A 22,810-nucleotide genomic window follows, 5' to 3' on the forward strand; every position below is an offset into this window, starting at 1 on the left:
AAAACAATGATCGGGGCACAGATTGTAAGCCTGATGTGGCCTTGTCTTCTTTTAATATGCCCTCTGCTTTTAGTATCACAGTCTTAAGAAGAAAAGGATGCATGTTTGTCAGAAATGAACTCTGCTTCCAATGTTTACCTGTATTGGATATTCTCTTGGACACCTATGGAGAGGTATGCTTGTTTCTGAACCACCATGGTGGTTGTGCCTGTTCTAGAAATTTCTAAGGCATACATGTGTCTCTTCATGAGGATGGTCAGTCATAAAGGCACACACCTTGTTAAAAGCCTCAAATTAATGAGTCCGTTTTGGCATTGCTAGGGTTAAAGACCAGCTCAGAACCTACAGGTTCTGGAAAAGGCGGTTTCTAGACTCAGCTACTTACACCCATTTTATTTTTTCCTTCGCAAACAGGAAACAGAGCCCTGAAGGCTTTATTTATTTATTTTTTTAAAGCTGGAAAGTGTGTGGGGAGGAGCTCTCTCAGGCTGCCCACATACAACCCGGAGCCTGACCCAGACTTGGGGGTCTCTGTGTGTTTTTTCTTCCCTCCTTTTTTTTTTTTTCCTATTATTTTGGCAGACTTTTTGGAATGTCTGGGAGCTAAGGGCTTTGCTTCATGGAGCAGAATTCTGAAGCAAGAAAAAGAGAAAGTTATAGACTAAACCACAGAAATGTAAACACGTCTGCAGCTAAAATAACTCCACTTTCATTGAAAACACTCTCCCTTCACAATCAGACTTCTGTGTGCTACAGTCAATAAAGCTGCATGTTAATAGCGACCAATTAATAGATTATGTTGCTCGGCCTTAAAAGTTGAGGGAGTTTTAATTATTATTTTTCAAATTAAAGGACTGCTTATTCCCTCCCTTCCCTTGGGGTGGGGAGGGGGGGAACTTAGCTTGCTTTCTGGCTGTTTGCTGAAATTCTTGGCTGTAAAAGTTTGGAGAGAGAGGGCGATGGGTAGTTTTCGCTGGGTCGGGATGGGAAGAGCGCTCGGGCATGGACTGGGTTCCTAGAGATCGCGCAGGGACGGTCGTGAAGCCCCGCGGGACACGACCCACGAGGAGGGAGGAGGAGCAGCACCAGGTAAGCGGGGTCGATGTCAGAATTCAGTTAAAAACCGGAGCATCTGGAGAGCTGGCATCGCACAGGGCCCGGGAGGCGCAGGAGCCTTCGCGAGGCTGTTTCTTGCCGGGAAGCTGCGTTCCCACGCGCGGCCGCAGGCCCGGGTGTCTCCGGCCATCCTTGCTACATCCACGGTGCAGGTAGTTTCTCGAGATCTCTCCTTCTGATTGCGACGTCATCGAAATTCTGATTCGCATCACGGGCAGTCGGCGCTCAGTGTCAACTTCTGCTGCTTCGGTGTTTAATGTTTGTAACGGTTTTCGCTGCGCCTGGAAAAAAATCTTACTTCTCCTAAAAAGTGACCCGACACACAGGAGCCGGCTCCTCCGCGGGCCCCCTCCCACCTGCCCGATCGCCTCCCGCCCCCGCCCCGCCCTCCTTCCTTTGCTCCTCTGGCCTCCCGCAGTGGAGTCCCGGGCTCCCTCCCGCCGGGCCAGGACTGTCCCGGCGTCGCCCGGGTCTCCGCTCCTCCTCCGCCGCCTCCCTTCCTCGTCCTCTTCCTCCGCTCAGCCGCCAGTCAGCTGCGTCCTGACCCCGAGCCCGCGCCGGGACCCGGGGGCGCGCGCACGGACACCCCCGCGCGCACCTGATCGCACCCACGCGCACCTGGCCACGCGCGCGCATCCCGCCGCGCGCCCCCGCCCCGCCCCCGGCGCGCACTCGTGGTCCGTGAGTCGCGCGTCTGGGCGGCTGCCCTGCGCGGCGATTGGCGGGAGCCGGGGCCTCCTCGAGGCCGGCGCCCACAACATGGGCTGAGCCCATCCGCGCCTGCCGACCGACCGACCGCCCGACAGACGGACAGACGGACAAACGAAGTCAGTGCGGCCCGCTCGGCGCGCGCGGCCCGGCACGTGCGCGGGCACACGCGGGCGCGCGGACACGCGCGGATACACACGTGCGGGACACGCCCTCCCCCGACGGCGCCACAAGCCTCTCGGTAAGTCCCGCGCCCCGCGCGCCCTGCCCGGCTCCCCGCCCTGGGGGAAGGCAGTGGCTGGGTGGCCCAAGGGACGCCCTCTAGGGTCTTCCGACGGCGGGGACAGAAGGGCGCGCAACCCAGGAGGGGACACACAGCTCTCCAGTGCCTGAGTTCCCCGGGAGGTGCGCGCGGTCGGTTGTGGATGGAGAGAAGCGACACCCGGAGACTGGTGGCGAGGACAAGAGAGCAAACCACCGGGCGTCCTGTGGGACACCGGGGCAGGAGGCTGTTTGTCCTTGTCTGGAAGGGAAATAAGGGTTGAATTAAAGCCCACGCTTGGCTAAAAGTAGAGACCAGGTGTGGGGCTTGGCTGTCACTGCCTGGTGGGTGGTTTGGTGCGGTGCTCGGCATTGCCCGCCGAAGGCGCCCTCCTTAAGCTCCTTTTAACACAGACTCCAGGCCAGGCCAGTAGTGGTCTCCTTCCTTTCCCCCTCTCTATCTCTGACGTTTTTCCTTCAGACTCTGAAAAATTTGGCAGGTTTAAAAATGTAGGCTGTATTTTTAAAAAATCATCTAGTCTTGTTCGTTTCTGTCTGAATCTATTACCCATTTATTGTGGTTTTATATTGCATGCATGTTTTACAAAAGCCACTGCAGTTTATAGTAGAAGACACAACTTATAAATAGCGTACTAAACTGTCCAGTGAAATGACCAAACGGTCTTAAAGCAGATGTGAGTTTCATACAATTCTTCGTTGATCTAAAGCTAACTTCGTTTGCTCTTCTAAAGAACATATTCATATACACGTGCTTCTGTAACTTTCTAGTTCAGAAAACTTTCAGCGGAAATAAAAAGACATCTCGTTCTTCCTTGGGTGACTTCCACAGGGCATAGAGTTTACTTATCGTCCTTACCATGGAGTATTTTTCAGTATCTTCCATTCTCTCTGAGTTCCTAACTAGAATGGAGAGCTGTCACATTCCTAGGGTTAACCCTTCCTGTGCCAGCATCTGTACCCCCTCTGCTCAGGGGCCAGGCTATAAAACTTAGCGTTTATCCCGGAAGCATGAGGGGACGGACAGAAGTTATAGGACACCCCAACTGGATAGATCACTTAACTGGACGTCAAGTACTTAATGAGCTAATCACACCACTGGAATAATAATTCTGTAGAAAACAGGATGGGTTCTGTAAACTGTCGCTGATAAGTTATTTAAAAATTCTCAACGAAGGAGGCCAATACATGTAGTTTGGTAATTCTACCTTTGGTTTTTATCAATGATTTTTGACAATTACGCCAAACTAGAATGTGAAATCTATCTTCAGAGGTACTTGTGAATAGAATGTCAATTTTGTAACACTGTAATTACATGATTTCACATTTATTATTCTGGGTCAAGTTCATGGCGACTTAATTTGCTGAGTTTAGCTAAAATTCTGAAACTTAACATTTACCATTGAATGGATGGTGTGATGGTGGCACACACATCTGTGTTGTCACACCCCCCCCCCCCACTTTGCTGTTTTGTTTTGGTATTAAATAAAAACCTTATTGAATTTTTAATCTTACAAAATCAAATATTTCATTTGTGGTAAGGATCCAAACAGAATACCAAACATACAAGCCAGAAGTCAGGCATCTCTGAAAGATGCCAGAAGTCCCTTTTAGCTTATGTAGTATCCTAAGGTCTTATGTATCCTGTGCTTATTAAATATATCTCATATCATAACTAGGTAGGAGAAAACTTTTCAACATTTTCCTAAAAGTATTATTAGCTCTGATTTTTTTTCTTGTTAGCTATCTTAACACACACATAGAAAATAAATAAAAGGGGAATTTCATGTCTTCCTGAGACAGATGAGCTAGTGTTTCTAAAACCTTTTCCAGCTCCCCTGTGACAACATCAGGAGGTCCTTGTCACTCATCTAAATTGAGTGGTGGGGAGACTCTGTCAGGTTGAATCAATGTCACTGCCGCCTGCTCTGGTAGAAGTCATTCAGAAGGTGTGGATACAGGAACACCTGTTTCAAAGGAGACTAACCAAGGCCAAGAAGCCGTATTTCTCCCTTAAATCAGAAGTTAAGGCAGGAGCGAAATCCCAGCTTCCAGATGCTGGAGTCCTCTAAGATGAGGCTGCAGTCAGTGTCTCTAAATGCAGGTATTTGTGTCACCTCCTTGCTTTTTCACCCTTCTTCTAAGGACTTGAGTTTTCCTGTTGGAAGAAAACAGGAGTTTTCCTGTTGGGTTTCTTTCTGCTTTTCTTGATGTAAGGGTCTCTGGCTTTCCCAGGGAGAAGAAGCTTTAGTTTATGATGGACATGTTGCATTTGAAATATTCAAAACCTAGGAGCGCCATTTATAAGAAAAATAAACTGACACGACAGAGGCACTGGACTATTTTAGGAATGATTTTGGATAATTACGGTATTTGGTGGCAGCACTGTGAGTCGGGAGTTTTGGGGACTTTGGAAGGCAGTGCAGTGATTGATGAGGGTCAAACAAGTCTGTCATCCTTGGTATTTCCAGCACCCTTCTTAGCAATTGATTGATTCAAAGTGGTTATTCTGTAAATACACAGGACTCTCCAATGGCTGGACTGTCATGCAAGCCAGTCCTTCACAATACTCCTGAAGGGGGAACCCTTTTAACTTTACCTTTTATTTCAGGCATTTTAGTGTCATAAGGAGAGAGAGGATGAAATGCTTCATGTTGGTAACATAGAAATCTAGTGAAGGTAGGGAGGGCAGGAGGGAGAGCTAAAATTACTTTGCTAAATTTAAGTGGAAGTAAAATGTAGTCAGCACTAGGAAATTAAAGGGTGCGTCTAAAATGGAGCTCTTTGGGTCTAAGTTTTAGATTTAAACTAACTTTCAAGTTCTTCTACTTCTGGTGGCAGGTCATAATCTGGAGGGCCCTAGCTGTGTATGAGAACCAGTAATTTAACAATGAAACTAGAGGTTCGGGGAATTTGACTCAATGTGTGTTCCCAAGAGTGTGTGTGAAGGAAGCCTGGGTTTGTGACTTCGTCCTGCTCAAAAGAGCTGTGCGAGAAAAGAAATATCTGTCGAGTGTGGAAAACCTGTGTGATTTGTATCTACCGCTGGCTTCTTTTAAAATGCAAGGTCTCATTTGAATCTTTTTAGCAGGAATGAGATTTTCATACATGTTTTTGTCTCAAATGTGATTCCTTTTAGGAATAAAATTCTTCTTATATTCTCCCTGCAGAGAACACTCCGGCATGTAAAAAAATCCCCAAAACACAAAACAACTCTCTAATGGATAGGAAAGAAAACAGGAGCATCAGAATGACATTTTAAAACCAGGAAACCCTCGTTTGGACTTGATTTCTTGGTTTTGCAGAGATTCCCGAATTTTCATGTACAAATGAAAAAAGTGTGTATGCTCCTTGGTTCTCAATACAGGGGGCGAAGGAGCAAAGCCTTATTCAGGAGCAAGTGGCCGGTCGTTTGGTTTTCATTTTCAGTGGGTGATTCTTGGCTATTGGTGGAAAGATTTGTTTTCTCTGTCACCGAGTGGAAATGGTGTGCTGGGACTTTGGGGCTTGCTAAAATATTTAGAGTCATCAGTCACAGACAGACAACACGTGTGCAGGCTTTGCTGGGAGCCAGGCCGGAGAGTGGGAACTGCCTTGAGAAAGCTTTAGTTCCTGTCGCTGCCCCGGGGTCGGGGCTGGATGGTGCCAAGTGCTTTTCTGTTTGAACAGAGGTGACCCTGGGCTGTGGACGACTGAGAAAGCAGATCTTGGTATGTCTGTTAACTGCTTGTCTCCTAGATAATCAACTGATTGGAATTGACCATTGCGGGGCAGAGGCTGGCCCCTGAAATCCAGGTATCTCCTGGTGACTTGATGTCCCTGTGACAAAGGACAGCCTGTGGTGTCCCTCACAGTTCTGCCAGTAGACCTTCACATTAGGAATAGCTGTTGCCAGTGTCAGCACCCGGGGCTAGCCTCTCCTCTGTCTTCTTCCTTTGGTGTGACACAGAAACCCTTTTGGACATCCCCTCTCCATCCACAGACCTGTGTTTTCCCTGCTGATGGCACCTCTGTAGGGCAGTGGCTCTTCATGAGGAGGGGATGGGACGGAGCAGGGAAGGAAGAGCAGGTCTTGGGGCCTGAAGACTGTATGGAACGGAATCCCCTTCTGTGGCACTGCCTTCGTCCCACTCTCCTTAGTCACTGTCATTTGGGCGGTCAGAGCTAGGTACCAGACTTTCCTGAGAACCTAGGGCTGAGTTCTTATTTACCAATGAAAGAACTGGTTCACGACCAGTAATGCTGCTGGTGACCCTCAGAAAATTGCACTCTGCAAATGACCTTAGCTGCCTTGTCATTATAGAGACAGACCTGCCGTGATTAAATGTTGGTGTGTACTGAGCTGTGTGTGCCACACACACACAGCTGCCACCAGGCAGGGAGGACACAAGGAGGACTTCAGAGCATTGGAACTGATTGCAGCTTTACAGTGGATGAACAGAAATGCTTCAAGTCAGCCCCACGCTGCTTTCTTACAGCAGCAGGAACTCCAGGAGCACAGGATCCCACCCTTCCGCTACAGTGAAGAAGACATAGGTTCAGAGAAGGGGCCGTGACAGTTGTGGCACAGCTTAGTGGGGGAATCCTTGAAGCCCAGGACTGGTTGCGGTGGCTTTCAGGATGAGGATGAGGCACACACAGAGGTCGAAGCTGAGCGTAAGTAATGAAGTTTGCTGCAGTGGAAGAAGATGCTTTGAAACAAACACCATTCTCACACTCTCAACAGACAACTTTGAAATTAAATGTATCAGAAAGCCAGAATTTCTTTCCTTTAGGAAATGGGATTGAAACAGTTTTGAAAAGAAACTTCCAGTTGAAGAAAGTTCTGACCAGATTTCCTACTTTGAATGGATTCTTATGAAAACCGTTATCTCACCTGACATTGCCGACACGAGCTGCTGGATTTACAGATCCGGGGCTGTGACTGCACTAAGTTTTACACTTGGCTTGTGCAAAGCTTGCTCTTTTTGTAGTGCGAGGTGCAGCAGCAAGATGACAGAATAAGCAAAAATGGAGAGAAAATATGCTTCTCCAGAATGGAAAAGTACATTCTAGCCTCCTTGACCGTGGCAGTAAAATTGACCTCACTGCAGAGTTTTTAAACAGAAATACGACAATGAAGGTTGAGTCCAGGGAGCACAGCGGGCCTCTGAGGAAGGGAGGTTAGGTCAGCATATAGCCAGGATTTTCCCCAAAGCCCTGCTATCAACACACAAAGCATTATCGATTGCCATCCCGGGCATCAGTGTCAAAGCGTTTTATGTCTCAAACAGTGCTCATTCTGAGGTTGTGTCTTGTGATAACATTGAGTTTATTTTTGCAGTTTTGTAAGACTTGTAAATAGAAGCGATTAAGCAGAATCTCCCACGTACTCTGTAACTAAATTACAAAACCAAAGATAACTCAATAAAACCGTCCCGTAAGTACGTATAATCAACAGGGGCTGCAGGTGTTTGCAAATAGAGTGCATTTGTGGCCAGGTCTGGTGGCTCACATCTGTAGTCCCAGATACCAGGGAGACAGAGATCAGGAGGATCAAAATTTGAAGCCAGTCTGGGCAAAATGTTAGCAAGACCCCACCTCAGTCCATAAGCCACTTGTGGTGGCCTGTGCCTGTGACCCAAGCTGTGCTGGAGTAAGTAGGAGAGTCATGGACTGAGACCCTACCTGAAAAACGAGTAAAGCAAAAAAGACTGGGGGAGTGGCGCCTATCCCAAGGCCTGATGTGCAAACCCCAGTACTGTCCTCCACCCCCCAAATATGGTTGTAACACATTTAGCATCATCTTGAGTTTTTTTCTTTGCAAAAATTCAGCATGAAATCATGTTAAATTTTCCTTATTACTTTTAAGTGACTTGCACGTCTATTTCTCTAAGTTTATTGATCTCCTATTAAATAGAACCCTGTCCTAAAAGTGAGGTGGGAATGTGGACCACCCAGGATGATTAGGAGGACTCATCTAGAGATCAGACAAGCAGATGAAACCTGGAGGAAGAGCTGGAACGTCTGAATGCAGCCCAAACACCCACCTGTCTCTTTGACTCCAGAAACAGTAGCACACCTGAATTTTTCTCTTATCAACTAGTTGTTCTGTGTAATCAACCCCTAGCCCTTTTCACTTCAGATAGCTAAGTTTTTCTGAGGAGGGTCTCCTACGCCAGGACACATATACACACGGATGTTACCACAGGACACAGGAGACACAGAACAGGCAGAGACTGGTCCTGAAGGTTGGGGACTCTGGGAACAGAGGGTTGCTCTGGATGGCCAGAGGGAAGGTGAGTCCCGAAAGAAGCTGGAAAGTGCAGATGGTAGCAGGGAAGGCCATTTTGCCCACTCAGGCCATGGGGCCACCTTGTGTCCTGTGCAAGACACCCAGAATGACACTGTGGGGAAGCCTTTGGGAAGCTGAGATCTAGAAGAGGATGGGTGCACGTGACCTGGACTCTAGAGAATGAACACATTTCTGGGTGATGGAATCTAGAAAAGGTGGATGTGAACATGCCTGGAATGAAAGAAAAAGACGAGTTCTTGAGTCCTGAAATCTAGACGGGATGGAGGCATGGAATCACAGGTGTAGTTTCAAATGTTCTAGGAGACATCGTTAACAAAAGAGAAACAGGTGATATTAATTTTAATATGCCCCAAATAGTATCATTTCCAGTGTAATCAATGTAAAGATATTAATGATGTATTTTACATTACTTTTTTCTGTAATAAATCTTCAAAATCCAGTATGCCACTCCCATTGACAGCACCCCCCGCCCTCGAGCCCCCATCTGGACTGGTCACTTCTCTGAGTGCCATGGCTGGCAGCTACTCCAGGGTGTGTCTAGAATGTTCAGCTCAGGGTTCAGGTTCAATCTTACAAGCAGCCATGAGTCTGGACTTGATCACTCGTTACTTTTTGTAACATTGTATCTCCATTGGCACTTCACCCAAAGCATGGCTGTGGCACCAGATAAGACGGTCACTCACAAATGGAAGGTGGCAGTGACATGTTCACTATGAATTCTGCAGGTTTCTAGTTGGAGAGAAAATGTATGTATACTTTCCTGTTGAGTCACTTCTTGCTTTTAAAGGACAAAATAAAAGCATCTACTTTCAGACTGAAATTTTGTATGGCTGGTAATAAATGACGTTGCTTTTGTTGGACTCATGCCTGGACAACTTCAAGTACAAAAATATTATTGAGTACTACCTATTTAAATACAGGAGGGCACATTTCTTATTTTGCGTGTTTTGTGAATAATACTTTTTTTTTTTTTTTTTGCTGTACTGGTGCTTGAACTCAGGGCCTATACTTTGAGCCACTCCACCAGCCTTTTTTGTGATATATATTTTTTTGTAATAGTGTCTCTCGAACTGTGATGTTCCTGATCTCTTCCTCCCAAGTAGCTGGAATTACAGGTGCCAGTCACTGATACCCAGAAATAATACAATTTTGAAGACTAGCATTTTTAAACTGCTGGCATCCCAGAGAAAGAAAGGAGAGCAATTAAATTTGCTATAACCTGGGTGCTGTTGACTCACGCCTGTTCTCCCTAGCTTCTCCGGAGGCTGAGGTCGAGAGGATTGAGGTTCAAGGCCAGTCCTGGCAAATAGTTTAATAGACCCCTATATCCAAAATAACCAGAGCAAAGTGGACCAGGGGTGTGGCTCAAGCGGCAGAGTGCATGCTTTGCAAGCACAAAGCCCTGAGTTCAAACCCCAGTCCCACCACAAGCACACACACGAATGGATTGCTACAGAATTAACTGTTAAGAGGGCACAGTCACACAATTTGGTCACACTTTTTAGCTAAAACTGGAGTTCATGGCAAAGCCTTAGGAAGTTCATTCATGCTGCTTGACATTATCCAGGCGCTGTGTGGACTGTGTCACTGAATCACTTAACCTTGTCACTACGCTTGTGTAAAGTTCAGATTTAAGTTTTTGGAAAGGAACATCTTCATTCATCAGCAGATTCCGATGAGTAAGAGACTTGCTTTCCGTGTCAGCCTGGTCTGCAGCAAATGCCCGGCCTGTGGCTCCTGCAGCTGCGTCTGTCCCTCTGCCCTTTCTGCATAAACAGCTCTTGCTTTCCTTGTTCTGGGTTATTTTCCCCGGCGGGCAGTGCCTACAATAAAAACCCAAACAAAAGTTAAATGAGTGTGGCTTCTCTCAACTCTAATTGCCAGATCAAATTTTGTACCTAATTCAGTGCAGTTATTGGTGGCCACACATTAATGGAGAAAAGAAACCCAAAAATCTCAAGCCAAGGAACTCTGCTGTGTGTTCTAGGTCAGCCATTATACACGATTGGCTGGAGTATTTCATTGTCCCCCACACAGGGACAAATAAAAAAGCAAGGCTTTATTTTATCAGGCTGCTGCACTTTCAACTGTAGGCCTAGTTGCCAAGTGCCAGCTTTTTTTTTTTTTTTGTGGCAGTATGGGATTTGAACTCAGGGTCTTCCTCTGGCTAGGCAGGTGCTCTACCACTTGCACCACGGCCCCCGCCCTTTTTATTTTAGTATGTTTTTTCAGATAGGGTATCTCCCTCTTTTTGCGAAGGCCAGGCCTCCTACTTTGTCTCCCATGTAGCTTGCACCACTGCTTGGGGGCTCGTTCTTTGACATAGGGCCTTGGACTGTGAGTTTTCTCCATGTGCCCCCTATTATATCACTCATAGTATTTGTTTTCTGTTGATATTGGGTCTTGCTAACTTTTTGGCAAGGTTGGTCTTGAACCTCGATCTTCCTGCTTCAGTAGGTGGGACTGCAGGCATGCACCACCAAGCCAGCTATGTGTGAGCCATTAAGACGCGACTGTAACCCTGTTCCCAAGCTTACTGCAGGTCCACTGGATGCTGCCTGCTGTGTTCACCCAACCCAGTGTCGGCGGGAAGACAAATTTAATTTAAAGTCTAAATTATATTTGAGAGGTCTGAAGCACATGAAGACTTACTTATTAACCAATTCCTTCGGAGTTACGCTCAGTGAATATGTATAAATACAAGAATGTGTGAGGCCAGTGGTCTAAACACAGCACGAACACGACTCCATGTTGATATAAACCACGTGAACTTACACCTTGTCATCCAGCAGAGCTGTCCTTGGAGGGAGGGTCACTGTCTCATGACTTCTGTGGGGGCTTAGGCTTTGCTCTGTCACATGGAAGCACATTGAGACAGGCTGTGCATGCAGGGTGGTTGCCTTGTGGGCGCTGTTCTCAGCTGAGGAGCAACGACCTTGACAGAGACCCTGACGGGTAGAGTCCATTGTGCTTGGTGTTCTCGGGTGTGAAATGATGGAAATGTGATTTGCTCCCAGAAACTTACATTTAGTTGAACTTGGGTTAATAACGACAAGGGTAGAGCTGATTTTTCCTACAGGCTGAGCAACTTCGTTTGCTATGGGATGTGTGGGTGGACTCAGTCACATTGCAAGTGACACCCAGCCCAATCACCTCATAAAGCCACCTAAGCATTGCTAAGCCTTTTCCTGATCCCCCCACTCCCTAGCTCTGAATGCACAAACGTCCCCTCTGCAGCAGTACCAGGTCCCTCCCCAGCCTCCATCAGCTCCATGTTTGGTAGGTGGCAGCATCAGTGAGCTTTCACCTGCAGCCAACGGGCAGCAGGTGAAAAGAAACAAGCCAGCGAGTCTAATGAAATCAGGCTGCAGATATGGCATGCTTTTGGAGTCTCCTGCCCTGTGTGCTGTCCCATGTCTGGTTCTCATGGAAATTTGTGTCTGGGAATCAGGAGCAGCAGAGGGAATTTGCTGGAGGCAGGTGCTGCGTTCTTTGGCCCTTCTTGTCATTGGGAGTGCATAGTAAATGGAGTATGTTTTCTGTCCTAAGAATCTCAGACCAGGGCAGATCTATGAATACTTTTCAAAAATCATGAAGTCTGCAGAAATCCCCTCTGTCTTAAAAGATCGCAAGGTGCTCATCCCAGCTCCTGGGGCCTCTGTCCCTTCCTTCTCCTCAGAGGGTTCCTGGTACTGCTGCAGAGGTGGAGTGGCTCAAGTGGTAGAGCACTTGCCTGGAAAATGTGAGGCCCTGAGTTCAAACCCCAGTACTGCCAAAAGAAAAAAAAAAAAAAGGAAACGAGGGTCAGAATTAGTCCACTAGCACTGGCGAAGACAGCCGGATCAAACCCCGCTTTCAGTCTTTGCTCCGAGCAGGTAAAAATGAGAAGGGCGTCCCTTTAACTTGCGAAGGTTAAACGCATGCTTCCTTTCTGGCAGAGTGGGCAGCTCTGTTTGTTGTGGGTTAAAGCGAGGCACATGTTGCTGGCTACGCTGGGGACTTGATGTGGAATGAAGAGACGTCCTGAGAAGGCTTGAGTTCCCGAGATTTGGAAACACACGTGGCTGCTTTTGAGCAAGGACAGCCATCTGCCTCCCGTGTGTCACAGTCCTCTTTATCTTGCACTTTGTCTTCTGAAACAGGAGGTGACACGTGTGAGCTGTGAGTTAAAGGGTACATGACTGTCTTTCAATACCCAGTGTTTAGATGTAATTTTGGGGACATCCTAAACACATCAGAATAAATGTCACTTCACTTCAGGTCTTTGTGCCAAAAACATCGAACAGTAGTGAGATTTGGTAATGTAATTGGGCTTAATTGGTGTTTTCAGTCTTTTTGGTTTTTTTCCCATGATTCTAAGGAGCCTTTTCAGACACTTGCTTCTTAATTTTTCCCTCCCTCTGTGAGAACAACACCACAGATGCAACTGTGTGTCTGCTTGGTATTTTACCCTGTGCGCACACACACGTCTGTATTTGGGTATGTGTGTGCTATACGTAGACAGAATAGGACGTTTTCAAAAACCCAGAGTCAGTTTGAGCCTCCCTGGGAGTGTGTGGCTTATGTGCACCATGCTGACCTTAACCTTCAGAGAGATTCTGACTGTTTGAGAGCCAGGTTAGCAGATGCCTGTCCCTGACGTGATCTTAGGAGGGACTGAAGGAGGTGAGGAGATTCAGAGGCGGGAAGGACTTTATGCCAGGAAATGAGGCTCTAACTACTGTGGTGTCCATACAGAACTGGACTGGCAAACCTGCAGTCCAAGCAGGAGACAATGGACAGTTCCCCTCTGTGGTTCTGAAGAGGCACCATTAAGTCAGCCGGGCGTGGTGGTGAACAACTGTAATGCCAGCTACTTGGGAGGTGGAGGCAGGAGGGATCAAGAGTTTGAGGCTAGCAAACGCGCTGCCCAGGCAAATGGAGTGAGTCTCAAGAACGAAATAGGAAACTGCTGAGGACGTGGGTCACGTGGTAGAGCGCTTCCCTAGCATGCGTGAGGCCCTGGGTTCATCCGCCGGACTGAAGCAAGAAAGCCACGCAAAATGGGTGACCACACACTTCTGAAAGGTGAGACGGGATTTATTGAAATTACGGGCACAGGATCAAGACGGTCTGAGCAAACACCCAAGGTGCAAAAGCAAACAGCCCAGAGAGAGTGAGTGACCCCTGGGCACCACCAGGCAGCGATCGCCCCCCTGCCCAGGAGGTACAGATGCAGGTGGGGTGGGGAGGCCGACTCACTGCAGCCGGTGCACGTGGACCCCGAGATTTCCCCTCCAGAGAAAATGGAGGTGCATTAAAAAGCAATCAACAGCAACAACAAAAAAGACATGCCGAGTTTAAACCAAAAACCAACCAGAAGAGAAAAACACTTGGGCCAGCGTCAAGGGAAACAAAACTGCGCCAGCAGAAATTTTTCTGGAAATGATCAGCGAATAGTATTTCCATGAACAGGAGACTGAGTCAGAGGCGGGGGTGGGGGCAAGTGGTGCGTGAGGCAGGGTGGAGTCACCGCCCATGCCTGGGGCTCACTATCCTTAAGCACAGTCACTAGCAATGACCGACATTCTGAAATAGGGAAAAGCCAGAGAACCGCAGAGGGAAGGTGGAAAGAATCTGACCTTGGATTTGAACTTCTCCACCCTCCAGTGTCCTAGCTCGTCGTCCCTGTGTCCTCTGAAAGCCAACGGTGGCACAGCAGAGTCTCCTACCTTCGAGAAAACAATGAACTGATAAATAGTGTTACCATGAGTGCAGAAGGCACAGAAACCATTTTTTAAATGGTTTACCTTCAGCTCAGGGTATAGAAAGTTTAGTAAGATTGAGTATCCTTAATCCAAAAACCTAAACTCTGAAATACTCCCAAATTCAAGACTGCAGCACCATGAAGCCACGAGTAGAAAATTCCACGCCTTATCTCGTGTGATAGGCCACAGTCAAAACACAAGTGCACTAAAAATACTGTACAAAATACCTTCCAGCTGCCCGTACTGAAACGCAAGGGAATTTTATGTTTAGACTTGGGTCCTCTCCTTGATATGATATATATACTAATCTTTCAAAGTCCAGAAAAATTTAAAATATGAATGCCCGATCAGGGGCATTCTATCTGGAATGTCACAGGCCATTTGCTTCTGGTTGGGCTGTGAGAGCTAAGTGACCCCTGGCCCCTGAAAATGTCCAAGTCTGTTGGGCAGAACCTCCCCACACCTGTGGCTTCCTGTGCCCTGTATTCCAACTGTCAAAGGTACATTTTTCTTGATTCTTTTTATCTGCGTTGTCAATTTAAGAGATGCTTGAGATCAAAGCAGTGTTTAGTTGTGAAGGCTCTCTTCCCCCAATCTTTCTTCCCTTCCTCTTTCCAAATTGTCTAGCATTAATTTCTTACAGACAGAGCCAGTTTAAGTCAGTGGAGAGCCACAGTCAGAATTTTGACGACCGGGCAGCAAAATTGACCATGTGGTATGTCATGGTCACATGGAGTCCAGCTTTGGAAGTTTATGAATGCTTGCCCTGAAAAAAATCACTAAAAATACCTCTTGAGACTATGACTAGTATTGCAGTGGATGCTATGGTAGCAAGAGCACATGGCTATTTATTTTTTTGGTGACAGGGTCAGACTAGATGAGACACTAAAATGTCTGCCTAAAGACTTATTTATAGTAGTCTTACTTTCTCTGCAAGGCCTGTATTTGAGCTTCTACAGACATAGTTTGCCCGTTTTCTGGGGAATTCCCTTCCAACTTCCTAACTGGGACTGTTAACTACAGAACAGTCTAAGAATTTAGGAAGCACTGATGATGCTAACCAGCCAGGGTCGGGGTAACATGAAGCCTACATCTGCATTGAGAAAAAGCAAACCTCTCCCACAGGTTATTTCCTTAGACATTTCAGAGTTGTTTCACTCCAAGTTCAATTTTTTTTTTTTTAGTGTAGGTTTTTTCCCACCCCACCAAATCTTTTAGTAGCTCTAATCATCATGAATAACCTTGTAAATATTGTGATAAACTTGTCTCTAGAGAATTGAGAACAAGTTGGCTCAGCCTTGGAGCACCCTCAGAGAAGCCCCAAGAGGACCCCACTGGACTGAATGTCACTCCCAGCTAGTTCTTCGGGTGGAAAAGGACCACGTGAAAGTGCTGGCCGCCACATCTATAAGGGTTTCTACAGATCAAGGCACCTGCTGCCAGGACGCAGAGAAGCCACAACCTAAACAGAAGCCATCGTGAGACAAGTGGGTTCCTATATGGTTGCAAAGTGAAATACCCCTTAAGGAAATAGGATTTTGAGAAACAAAGATGTCTTCCCATCATATTGTGGTGTGATATGATAAACAGAAGATTCTTTTAAAAGGAATGCTTGTAGTCAGTAGCAATATTCTCAATACATTTGCAGACAGAATGTCACCCTGCCAAATAGTGACATCTTTTTCACTGCGGTGAAGTCTTAGTTCATTTTCTGTTGCTATAACAAAATGCCAGATACCGAGTAACTTATAAAGAGAAGAGATTGTTTAACTCATGGCTCGGGAGGCTGGGAGCCCAAGAGCCCGATACTGGCCTCGCTGCCTGGTGACACAGAGCTCAGGTCTCTCTTCCTTCTTAAATAAAGCCACTCTTGCCATCATGGGAGCCCCACCCTCATGACCTCATTACTGCCAATTACTGCCCAATGACTCCTCCAAGTGCCATGGTTGGATTAAGTTTCTGCTCTCTTGGTACTGCACAGTGGGATTGCATTTCAACATGAGTTTGCAGGGCCGTCAAATCACGGAAGTCTGAAGGCCAGTCCTTGTCCCTGCCTCCCTGCTCTCCTCTTTCGCTAGCTTGACCTCCCTTCAGGTCCTGTCTCACCGTGGGTCCAGGGTGCCACAGGGGAGGAAGTGTTTGGTTCATCTCTAGAGAGGACAGAGCCACCTCCTCTGATGCTTTTGAGAGGGTGGAAAAGAAAGAAGGGGCGGGGGTGGTCAAGGGGTTGGCTCTCAAGACCCCAGCTCTCCATTCCTGTAGTGGGTGATTTCTGTCTGTGCCTGGCTGAGTCGTCCCCTGCAGGTGATGGAGAACTTGAACTCCTCCCCACAAGCTTTTGTTCTCAGCTTGAAATCTCTCGACTTGAGATTTGCACAGGGAGTTTACCAAGCATACCCTTTAGTCCTTCTTTACATGGACCAGAAATGTGACCTGGAAAAAGAGCCGCAAACACGCGCACACCGGTCCAGGCTTTGGACTGTGGTTCCTGTGGTTTGGGACATATCAGGAGAGGACTGAATCTGGCGAGTGCTTCTGTGTTCATGGCACCTGGCTCTGTGCATGTAGTTCAAAGACCTAGTCTGCTGTAGACACGAATTCGCCTCTGCAATCAGAGGAACAGGGAGTGCTGTGCTCTAGACTCTGGCGTGTGTCAGGGTGGAAAGAAGGCAGGCCAGTGGCCCTGTTCCTGCAGACTGTGCCTCCCCTCGCTGCAGGTGAGGTTCACTGAATGCACATGGGCTCTTGGGTTTGTCCAAAAAGATAATTTTTTCTTCCCTCCCTTTGGGTTTTAGTTCTGAAACTACCAATTAAATCACCCCATAAATCCTCCAGCATAGGTAATAAAACCTAATTTTAGATTTCCTGTGTGCTCCAGTGTCCTGTCTGATTGCTACCAGTTGGCAAGAGGCGACCAAAGAGGCAGACAGCTCCCACCACATGCTGGGTCCTCGTCTTATGTGTGTGGGGTTTGGTCTTAACTCCTGGACTGCTGTACATCAGGTTTCAAAAACCTCTGGAGAGTTGTTTCAGCAGACAACTTCAGTGCAGACAGTAAAGCTGGGGATGCTGGCAGGGGTGGGTATAAGAGTGGATGCACAGGAGGAAGAGCAGGGGCTGAGGTGAGGAGAGGAGTAAGTGGGTTATGAAGAGCCTCAGAGCAAGCCCACCTGGTCCCCTCGCTCAGTTACAGCAGACGCTGAAGCTACATGAAGTGACCTCTCCACCACTCTTGGTTTTGAAGCAAGGTGTCCATCCCTTCTGGAGGCTTGCCCTGGGAGACATTCATACACCATTATGGGCCAGGCTAATGACTAGTGACTGACTGGGGCTCGGCCATGTGCCAGTGTCATTTGAGCTATCCATCCTTTTGATGTAAGGTATCCATGTTCAAAGACTCACCCAGAGTGAACTTGACATTGAAAGATGTGTGTGGTCTTTATCTTTACTTCCCAGCATACAACTCCTAAAATGCTAGCTCTGAAGTCATGTCTTTTTGTATGCTGATGAGGTGACTAGAGTCTGAGGCCCCCTTGGTGGCTTCAGGAAGGGGCTGCAAATCCAGTCGTGCTATCGCTCATTCACTGTCAAGTTTCTCTTCATGTCTTACCACTTCTGATTTGTCATTTTTTCACATTATAATACACGCAAAAGACAGATGGACATTCGGAATGTATAATGAAAAAGAAATTCTCTGTGCTCCAGCTTCCTGGAGGACCCTGGTCACGCCTGTCCTCTGGCTGCTTCTCCTAAAACTCACCTCCGTAATCACAACTTCAGCACATGCAGCTCTCGGTTTGCTGTAGATTTTCTTCTGGGGTGAGTGGGCTTTCTTTCCAATGTAGGTAAGCTATAATGTTGGTTAAATTGATATGCACCTGTATTGTATTGTTATTTTTGGTGGCACTAGGGTTTGAACTCAGGGCCTCACACTTGCTAGGCAGGTGCTCTACCATTTGAGCCACTCCGCCAGCCCTTTTTTTGTGATGGTTTTTTTGAGATAGGGTCTTGTGAACTATTTGCCCAGCTGGCTTGGAACCGTGATCTTCCTGATCTCTGCCTCCTTAGTAGCTGGGATTACGGGCGTGTCCCAACAGAGCCCCTGTTGGATTATAGGAATTATGTACATACTATTTAGAGCCCAGCCATAGAGTATGCTGTGATTACATTTTGTTTCTTTCCTTCAGACTTAGTGACTTTCTGTTGCATGGATTTTCTAAGTGTCCCCCCAAACTCCTAAAGTCTACAAGGAACTGGCATCTCTCTTCAGGGTGGCAGAATGAATTCAGTCATCTCTTGGTTTCGTTCTTTTGGGGGAGTGTGAGGGGCACCCTGAGGAGCCCTGTGCTCTCAGACTGTGTCTACTATCCCATGTCCCCACCCACTGGTGCCTTGGGGACTCTCTTGGTTCTTGTGTTGGACCCCCTGTCTTGAGGTCACCCCACTTGCCTGGTGGTGGTGTTGCCCCTTACGTGGATGACTTGGATGGCAGGAGGTTCTTGTTAAAACAGGTCCCTTACAGTTTGGAAAAGGACACTTTGTCCATATCAGGTTTTGATGGTGACTGAGAAGCTGGAGAGAACTGCCATCTAGTTCCTGCCTCCTCTGTGAAAATCTTAGGATTTTCTCTCCAGTCCATGTCCTGCCCTTTCCCAGGGCTGCACCCTGGGAGGGTCTTCTGCCTCTTATTGTGTTGGGTTTTCAGCGAATTCTGTCTTATGTGTTCATGCCCTTCAGTTGCGGGAAGTTTCTGTATGAGTTCTGTAATAATTTTCCCTTCCATTTAAAATATTTTCTTCTTTTAGAACTTATCAGTAGGACATTGAACCTGACTCAGGATTGTTGCTTTTTTTTTTTAAAGCAACTTTTTTAAAAACTGAAAATTAGATGGATGGGCTGTTTTTAACCTCCACAACCTTAATAATAATTTCTTTAAAGGCATTTTTTTCTGTCTCTGACTTACGTGTTTCTCTGTATCTGTTGGCTGGTGTTCGGCCATTGTCTTCTACAATGAGGTCTCTTTCCCACGTCTCGTGATCCTTGGATAGTGTCCGTGATAACACTGCCTTAGTCTATTTTCTGTTGCTATTGCAAAATGCCAAGGATGGGTGCCTTTTAAGTCATGAGGTTTATTTGGCTCATATTTTTATGGCTGAGGGATCCGAACAGCATGGCTCTGGTGTCTTGTTAAGGACCTCCTGGCTGTGTGGAGGAATGGAAGGGGAACCAGCCCTTCCATTTTAAGCTGAAGCATGTGAGCTTAAAAACTAGCTCACCCCAATAAACCAACACTGATCCCTTCCCAGAGTGGTGGTGCATCTTGACCCAGTTTCCTTAGGCTCCACCTCTGAGAGGGTCCACTCCTTCCCCCCATATCTCCACCACTGACCAAGCTTCCAACCCAGGAGCCTTTGGGAGACCACTCAAACCATAGCAAGGGAGTCACCAGGACGCAGTGTGCCCAGGTGGGGTCTGCTGGCTGGTTGTGTGTGCTGTGATGGCAGTGGAGTTTGGCCGTGTGCACAGTTCTTTCATTTTGGATGGCCAGTGTCTCTGCTGGGGGGAGGGAGGAGGATGAGGCAGGGCTGGTGGAGTCTGGCTGCAGGGCTGAGGCTCAGGTAGAGGCTGCTCCTGGGGAGAGTTCCCCTTTCAGTGCATTGCCTCAGCCCCCTAACCTGGGGAGCCTGGAGTCCCTGTTTTGTTTTTTTTTTTAGAAAGGAACCTTCACTTACCTACTAGGGCACAGGATTGACAGGTGCCTGGCTCAGGGGGCCAGAGAGGGGTCATTGGAGAGGAGGGGGCACTTGAATTGCTCCACACATCACTCTCATGTTTCCAGCCCCTTGTCCCACTCCCCGCCTTGCTGGGGCTCATGGTGCAAGGTGCCTTTCCCTCTACTGCCTCCCTCCTCTGCTGGCCCAGATGTCCCCAAGGTTAGCTGTTACCTTCACAGTCCCAAAGCCCTGTGCCCACCCCACAGAGGCAGTTGTCTGCTCTTTCTTCTCTGTGCGTGAGCTTGTGCTTTTTGTGACGTTCTCCCCTAGGTGAGCATGTGATTTTTCTTTCCTCAGCTGGTCCCGTTAGGTTTTGGAGTTGAGGTGAGCTGTGCTCTAGCACAGACAGACCTCAGCCGCTGTGGGCGGAAGGCCTGCTTTGTGCAAGGTGATAAGGTGGGCCTAACATTCACAGGGAGCCAGCTTTGCCGTATGTGCTCCTTGGATCCTCACAGCTACCCAACAAGAGGACCCCATCACCCCAGCTCACAGAGGCGGACCCTGAGGCTTGGGATCATTGAATGACTTGCCCAAGGTCTCATGGAGAGAAGTGGCCGAGCTGGATATTGACCACCTGCGGCTGGGGTGGACCGTGACCCCATCCTGAGAGGAAGGGGCAGTTCCTGCAGACCTGTCAGAGCTCCACCCCTCTACAGGAGAAGGCTCACGTTCCACATGGGTCTTTTCTGTCCTGAGTCCCACCATCCAGGTGCCTTCCCCAGACCTACCCCAGTGTTTCCAAGTTGCACGTGGTGTGCTCCGCCCCTCAGTTCACACCGTTGTCTCTGCTTCCTGCTGAGGCAGTTGTGCTCATGGATGTACAGGTGGGAAGAGACCCACCGGCTCGCATTTTCTCAGACTCCAGAAGAAAGTAGGCAGACAACCCTGTAGGAACACACATGTGTGCATACAAACACATGAACTTGTGAAGAGACCCAGTATAAACCGACAGAGAAAACCAGGGCAGCGCTGAGCACAAACAAATCAAAGATGCAGTTCGTGGTGTTCACAGCAAGTTAAAAGCAGTGCAATTAGCTTTAAATCTTTTATCATTGCTCATACCATCGGAGACTAAAATGATTAACAACACGTCATAGTTGCAGGTCTCGTATGCAGGGGACACTTGTCACCACAAGCTCGTGTTGATGAGACTGGCGCTGCAGCCTTCCGAGGACACACTGGCCTCGGTCGGCCGTGGTCTCGCTGCGTGGAGGTGCTGCTGAGCCCACGTCAGTGGAAGGTCTGTTACTCACACCCCGGTTCTGACCTCAGTGAGAAATCTTGAGCCCGCAGTCAAGCTTCCTTTACCATTTTAGGTAGATTGGTTTTTTTTGGTGAGTTTTAATAAAAAAGTACACACAGACGTGAAGGCCAGACACACATACACATGCACACACCATGTACGCGCATGCACACACACCACACATGCACACACCACACATGCACACACACACACCATGCACGCGTGTGTGCACCACACATGCACGCACACACACGCACACACCACACATGCACACACATACACACCATGCACGCGTGTGTGCACACACCACACATGCACGCACACACCCACGCACGCACACACGCACACACTCATGCACGCACACACCACACATATGCATGCACACATACACACACACCATGCACACACACTCACATGCATGCACACATGCACACACGTGCATGCACACACATACCACACACATGCACACACACGCACACACGCCCACACACATGCACGCACGCACACCATGCACGTGCACATGCACACACACACACACACTCACATGCATGCACACCACGCCCACACGCATGCATGCACACACACACCACACACACGCACACATGCACGCACCCCCACCCCCCATGTCCGGCACGTGCTTCAGGAACCAGTGTGGTCTGGGAAGGCTTTGGTCTTGAGATGACTTCTGCACTGACTACAAAACCCAGGAGGCTTAGCCTAGGTCTTTGTTGAGAATTCCTCAGGGCTGCAGGGCCACTTAGAGACCAGGCTCTGCCCCCACTGGGCGACATTCCACAGTCTCCCCCTCTGTGTGGCTTCATTTCCCTCATTGAAAACCTATTATAAGTTTGGGTTGGTTACTTTAGTATGTAAATGATCGCAGTGCTCCCCCTTTCTTTTCCCAGCAGGGCGCCTTATTACCTAATAAAAAACGTGGAGTGAGCATTGCTTTCTTCTGAGTGGGGAGACAGCCCAGACAGTGCCCAAACGCCCCTCAAAACCGGGGCCCAGGACACAGGTCAACAGGGCTATGACCCGGTCAGTGTCATGTTTGTGCACAGCAAGTGCAGAGCACAAGGGCAGGAAGGCCAAGGTGGCAGCTGGAGCTGGACATTGGACGGGTTTCCAGGAGCCAAAGGACATTCTTCCCCATAATCCCCTCAGAAATGAGACTGGCTCCCTGGGGTCCACTGTCCCCTTTCATCTGCTCTCCACCCACAGGTGCTTTCCACTGGGCCTGAGCAAATTCCTTCAGGGAGAGAAACCAGATGGTCTCTCTCCTCTCTCTCTCTCTCTCTCTCTCTCTCTCTCTCTCTGTTCTTTAAGCTGAGGAACTCTTTGTTCAAATAAATTGTGCATCAAAGCCAAAGAAATTTCCCCTCCCCCAAAGTGGAGAAATCGTCAGTATTCGCCATTCTCCTTTGCCCTCCCCAAGCCCCACCACACCTGGACTCCCCTTCCCTTGGAGATCAGGGTGACAAGGACTGGCCAGTCCCTTCTGTGCAGGGAGGGAGCCCCTTCCTCAGAGCTGGTGATCTGACTGCCGAAGCTGGGCCCAGTCCAGCACCTTGCTTCTTCATCCCGTTCGCCTTGAACATCGGGTACCAGCCAGAGGGGACAGCTGCCACAGCAAAGCTTCGTCACCGCA

General features: G+C 48.2%; 1 protein-coding gene across 4 annotated transcripts in view; it reads left to right on the plus strand.

The window, feature by feature from the left end:
- The first annotated feature begins 933 nt into the window (after nt 1–933).
- Erg (ETS transcription factor ERG) overlaps nt 934–22,810 on the plus strand; it is a 227,253-nt gene continuing 205,376 nt past the window's right edge. For 2 of the 4 annotated variants that reach the window (XM_074072638.1, XM_074072640.1), the window contains exon 1: nt 942–1,089. The gene's annotated coding sequence lies outside the window, so the exon portion shown is untranslated. Of the gene's footprint in view, nt 1,090–22,810 lie in introns of all 4 variants that reach the window. The other 2 variants (XM_074072635.1, XM_074072639.1) reach the window with 2 other exon arrangements.

Source organism: Castor canadensis, chromosome 5 (assembly GCF_047511655.1).
Source record: "Castor canadensis chromosome 5, mCasCan1.hap1v2, whole genome shotgun sequence".
Lineage (NCBI taxonomy): Eukaryota > Metazoa > Chordata > Mammalia > Rodentia > Castoridae > Castor > Castor canadensis.